The following is a 6,516-nucleotide window of genomic DNA, read 5'->3' as shown; positions in this document are numbered from 1 at the left end:
AATTTCTGCTTTGTTATCTTCAGGCAGGGCTTGAGGTAAGAAGGTCAGTTAGGGAGCAACTGGGATAACTTGACCAAAGAATTAGCAAAGTGGCAATGGGGATGGAAAAAACGCCATAGTTCCAATAAATATTAAGAACTAGGGAGGATGCTCTTTGATTGTTGATTGGCTATGCTTCTTACCAGAGAGTGTGATCTGAAAAGTAAATTTGACAAAACAGGTAGTGTCCAAATATATTCTATTATTTTCTTTAACATTTAGGAGGTTATCCAAAATTTTAAGAATTTGAGGCAGAATCAGTCACTTATAGCCACATGTCAGATCACATAGCAGGAGTCCTATTGGCTATGTGAGTTGGAACAAGCTTTTTCAATCTTTCTACTCCTCTGTCCTACAAAACGAGGCTACAGTGAGGATTACTTAAATGAATGGTTGTTCTGGTTAGAATAGTGTTCAGTGCTATCTTGCTATTGTCTGTCTTGTTATTATTTAATGGCAAGACAAGATTTTTTTTTTTTTTACTTATAATGAATTTTGTAGTTTTGGAACTCTAACAATGCCTTTACATTATAAAACAGAAATAAATGTGTGTGCTAAGTTATAGATTTTGAAGTTAGATTTAGGGGCTGGCATTATGGCACAGTGAGTTAAGCCATGACCTGCAATGCTGGCATTCCATATGGTTGCCAGGTTGAAATCCAGCTGTACTGATTCCCATCTGGCTGCCTGCTAATGTGCCTGGGAAGTCAGCAGAAGATGGCTTGGGTGCCTAGGGGTTCCCAGGGAAGCTCTTGGTTCCTGGCTTAAGCTTTGCCCAGCCCTGGCCATTGTGACTACTTGGGGAGTGACAAGAGAATGGATCTCGCTCTCTTTCTCTCTGTAACTGTGCATTTCGAATAAATAAACCTATGCCTCTTTTTCTTAAAAAAAAAAGGAAAGGAAAGAAAAGAAGAGAAAAAGAAAAGAACTGGTATATCTGGTGGAAAACAATAAATTGTTTGTAATCTTGGACTGGTGAAATTTTTCCAACACCCCTCTCACTCAGTTTTTTTCTGGGAGTTTCAACCAATTATGAACTCTCATGAAATGGTCATTTCTAAGAACCAGATACCCAGACATATGTGGTTGTTAGCTGGGATGAGTCACCCAGGCGAAGCCAGTTACACCAGCTTGTCAGCATGCCAAGTCCCCATTGCTGAATCCTGCAGGAAGCAGCCCCCTAGACCACTGGGTTGTGTCCTTGATGCCAACTGTGGCCAGAAATAGAAGAGACCACTTAGGTTTGTACTGACAGGAAGTGTCTTAGGAACCTCCCTTCTTCAAAACATTCAATTATGCCATAAAATAACATTGCAAACAACAACAACGAAGATGCCAAACATAGCAGACTCAAACCTGAGGTTAAACTGCCAGTGCATGTTGTCATCTAACTCCAGGAAAGGGATGTGTCTCAAAGGTTCGAGCTGATTGCGATGGAGCAGGGGTTTCTTGGATATGGTAGGTATGCAGTCGACATTTGTTGACTGATTACATCACAATGGTTCTTTTTGTTTTAATCTTAACTAGTTTTTTTTCTTTTTATCAAATTCAATACAGTTGGTGGATACAATTCCAAAAGCATAATGTCTTCTCTCTCCCTCCGCTGTCTCTTTTGTGCCCTTTTTCCCTCTTCCTTTCTTTGTTTTCTTCCTAGTTTTGAGCTAACGTTTTAGATTTACCTCATAGTAAGTAGAACTGATACTTCAGCACATAAGTTTAACAAGTAAGGAAACCAACCAACCAACCAAACAAAACAGCCCCAGTTTGAGAATAAGGACAATGGCCATACAAAATAGTTGAATGGAAAAATGATTATTTTACTTATAGGCAGTAAGTTTTAAAGTAATCATAATTTAAAATTACAGTGTCTGATATTTTTGCCTATTGGCTTGGCAAAGGTATGAAACAAAGCTTCCTGATACTGCATTTGCACCCATACAGACCCACACAGTCATCTTTCTTTGGTTTCCTTTGCTTTATGTTTTAGGTCCTACATGTAAAGGAAAGCATTTGATATTTGTCTTTCTGTGTCTGACTCATTTCACTCAGCATGTCCTCCAGTTGTGTCCCAATGATTCATTTAAAAAGTTTTGTTTATTTATTTGAAAGGTAGTGACAGAAAGGGGAGAGGAAGAGAGGAAGGGATGGTGGGGCGAGAGGAGGGTGAGAGAGTCTTTCATCTGCTGTTTCATCCCCCAAGTGGCTGTAACAGGCAAGGACTTGGCCAGGCACCAAGAATCCCGTCCTGGTTTTCTGTGTGTGGGGCGAGGGCTCAAGCTCTCCAGGCTATCATTTGCTTCCTTCCCAGGTGCATTGGCAGGGAGCTGTGCAGGAAGAAGAGCAGCCAGGATTCAAACAGTCATCCAACTGCTACAGATGTCAGTGCTTACGGATAGGTAAAGCCACTGCACCACAGTGCTGGCCTTTTCCTAATGGTTCTTACCCATTTCAGGATTCTACATGTGTTTAAACTAAGCAGATTAGACAACTGAATATAGAATTACCAAGAGGAGAGAATGTAAAGGCCTACAAAGTTTGCTTTATAAATTTACAAAAGGACCTCGAAATTTCATGGCAAAATAAAACACAAGTACAAATTACTACTGTTATTATTACTACAATACTAGTTAATACCCCAGCTGAACAACTGACGTTTGCCAGTGATGCTAGAAGCCCCATCATGTGTTTAATTGCATCCCCTTTCTTCTTCTGAAAGTAGTTTCTCTTCTGAATGTCACCCTTCCTTGTTGAGTGCATCTTGAAGATACTGTTGCTTAGTTCTACCTCAAAAAGTTTGCATTTTCTTGTCGCTTGTGGATCTCCCCTCACCCGTTTTATCCTAAATCGTTCCATCCAGTGGAAGGCTTTAGGTTAATTTCTGAATCTCTGAGCATCTTTGAAATGATTTTGACAGTTTTATAGTTTCCTTAATACTTCATACATAACTAGATGTTTCATGTTCACTTAATGCATGAAATCAGGCTTTTTCTCTATTTTTTTTTTAACTGTAAAACATTTCAGGAGCATGAGCTGAGAATTTGAGCTGTTAGTAAAGATCTGGATTGATCACTGTTTCCAAATGTCCCTTTTCACACACATACCTCCTGCAACACAGAAACACCCCTACCCCTTTATAAAATACCAGGAAATTCATGTTACTACTTCTCATTCAAATTCAGAACTACTACTTTTCATTTGAAGTTGAGCTTTTTCAACATTTTGTGCGCCCCTTCTTTCACACCAAGTGTTGTTATTTTCAAGAACATGGAGTTCATAGAATTAAAAGATCAAATATTTTATAATTATCCAGTTGCTCTTGTCGTATTATCTATGTAATAATCACAAAACAGCAATATTCATACTACATCACCAATAATTAATTACCAGTAAGACTTACAAATTTCTTCATGTGCTCTTTCATTCTCCTATTCTTTTTATTTCTTTATTCATTAAGTTTTTTTGAAAGGCAGATTACAGAGAGAAGGAGAGAGAGAGGGAAAGATCTTCAGTTTGTTGGTTTACTCCCCAAATGGCCACAACGGCTAGGACTTGGCTGATCTGAAACCAGGAGCCAGGAGTTCCTCTGGGTCCCCCACGTGTGTGCAGAATCCCAAGGTTTTGGCTTATCCTCCACTGCTTTCCCAAGCTACAACCAAAGTTGGGCCAGACCAAAGCCAAGAGCCAGGAGCTTTAGCTGGCTCTCCTGCAGGGGCACAGGGACCCAAGGACATAGGTTATCTTCTGTGTCTTTCTCAAGCACATTTGCAGGGAGCTGGATCAGATGTGGCACAGCTGGAAGTCGAACCAGTGTTTATATTGGTTGTGGACACTACATGAAGGAGTTTAACTTGCTGTGCCATAGCACCAACCCTGTAAACATTCTGTTTAACATAATACATAGGAAACCCACCTATTTATTAAAGTTTTATATATTTAAATTGCTATATAGGTTCAAGCTGATGCCAAACAAAACAAAACTGTGAACCAACTGGTTGCTTGACCTTGGGAAAATCATTTCAGTTCAGAGGACTGTCTTGTTCTCATTTGTAACATGAAGTCTGTACTAGGTGCACTCTTAACCCTTCTCCTTATTAGCACATGCTGGTGTTAAACATCTTTTATCCCTGCTTGGTTTCATCTCAAAAAAGGAAAGAAAATGAATAAACGATGCCTTACAACACAATTCTGTAAACAGACAAGTAAGCTTACCCATTACAATTAGTGCAAAGTAGTTATTCAGCTGTGATCAGCTATGCAGTCACTTCATCTCTTAAGGAATAAAGTCATCAGGATGATGTCCAACTCCTCCTTGCTCAAGGAAGAGCTTCTCCCATATACCTACACCTCTGCTGTGTTAGCTGGCACCTAGTACCCTGGCAACTCAAAGTGAACCACCTGTTTACTAAGCAGTGGGTGGTTGTGTGCATTGCTGGAGGGATTCTCCCACAAATTCTAAAGAATAAACAAGTAGTTCTCACTGACAGTTCAATAGAAGTAGCTGGTGGTTTTGAAAATTACTGATGGATTGTTACCCAAACCAAGTGAACAAAAAATCTATGCGGTGTCTCAGTACAAGGTGTTTTATAAAGACTCTCAGATGATGGCGGCGTGCAGAGATTTGCTGAATTGGTTATTGCTATCCCTGCTAAACATAGGATACCCGGAGTCAGTTACTCAAGCTTTGAGGTCGGGTAGCTCCTTGGTGGCAGAATGAAAGGCAGACAAAGTCCTGTCTCATGCTGAAGAGTATGAACATCCCTAACCACAGCAGAGACAGTTCCTCAGAATGTAAGTTATTATTATAGAAAGAAGGAGAAAAACAGAGAGAAAGACCTTCTAGCCATCATTCATTCTCCAAATGGCTGCAACTGCTGGAATTAAGCAAGTTTGGAGCCAAGAGCCAGGAGTGAGGAGCTAGGAGCCTCTTCTGGGTCTGCCACATGGGTTCAGGGGCCCAAGAACTTGGGCCATCCTCCACTGCTTTCTTAGGCAGAAGAATGCAGCTGGATCAGAAGTGGAGCAGAGGGACACGAACTGGTGCCCACATGGGATGCCAAAGCTTGCAGGTGGAGGATTAGCCTGTGGAGCCACCATGTTGGTCTCCAGAATGCAAGTTTTAGGAGAGCAAGATCATGTTCACTGACTTTCTTACTGCAGTTTCCATAATAAATTCGCCATACCAGGTACATGGTTGCTATCCAACAAACACTATGACATGAATGAATGAAATGAGATAGTACACCTTAAATTTTCACTGAAAACATTCACAATACTTTCTAAGAAAACACTGGGTCTGGGCCCAGCACAGAGGCCTAGTGGCTTTTAAAGTCTTCTCCTTGAGATCCATGTGGACGCTGGTTAATATCCCAGCTGCTTCACTTCCCATCCAGCTCCCTACTTGTGGACTGGGAAAGCAGTCGAGCCTGGCCCAAAGCCTTGGGATTCTGCACCCTTGTGGGAGACCTGGAAGAGGCTCTTGGCTCCTGACTTTGGATCAGCTCAGCTCCAGCTGTTGCAGTCACTTGGGGAGTAAACCAGCAGATGGAAGATTTTTCTCTTGGTTTCTCTTTCTCCCTGTAAATCTGCCTTTTCCATAAAAATAAACAAAACAAAGCAAAAACAAACAAAAACAAAACAGACAAAAGAACTGGGTCTTCTGTAAGCCTGTCTTTCTGTCTCCTCCCCATCGCCCTCTGTCCAGGTCTCTAATTCCCTAGCTGAGAGGGCCTTAACCCTGCAGCTCAATCAGCTCTCTAGCGCCACCTGCTGATGCTTCAAACACAAGTTGTGCTTTTCCCTCTCCAGCCAGAGGGAACACAGAAAATGTGCTGTTAAAACTGTCATTTCAAAAGATTATTTAGACTCTCTTCCATGTAATGCAAGTTAGACCTGATGGCCATTCTCTGCCCTGTAGTACCTGCACTCTCCTTCTGAAATGATGGCTTTTACTGGATGCCTGGTTATGTTGCAGATAAAGGAAGCCATTCCCATACACAGACACCAGCTTGTCAATATTGCTTCTTCAATTTTTAGAAACCTTTTTGCAATTTCTCATTTACAGAAAATACACTTTGTTTTCTGTTTCATTTTGCAGTCAGAGCAGACAGATTCAAGCCGCATGGGGAGCTTCCAAGGAGGTGTGTGTAGTTACCACGGCGAGAGCCACCCGATAGGGTGGAGAGGACTAAGAACAGCACACGGTCTTACAGAACCTCCAGTGGCTTTCCCTTGGGTTGCTCAGGTGAGCAGCCTGCGCATCGGCATATGTAGCAGCTTTAGCTCAGAATACTGAGCCTGCATTTTTCTGTCTGTAATTAACACATGCGGTACTTACTTGACCCGTTGCATGGTTGTAAATTCAGCAGTATCATCTCAGTGTTTCATATGAATCCTCCAGCCTTTGGAGACCCTTGTCCTTAATTTGCCAGCAAACCCAGTACGGCTGAGACTCAAATCAGGTGTGAGCACTAACTTAGA

Source organism: Ochotona curzoniae, unplaced genomic scaffold (assembly GCF_017591425.1).
Source record: "Ochotona curzoniae isolate NIBS_2020 unplaced genomic scaffold, NIBS_Ocur_1.0 scaffold_4701, whole genome shotgun sequence".
Lineage (NCBI taxonomy): Eukaryota > Metazoa > Chordata > Mammalia > Lagomorpha > Ochotonidae > Ochotona > Ochotona curzoniae.
Note: the sequence above shows the minus strand (reverse complement) of the source record.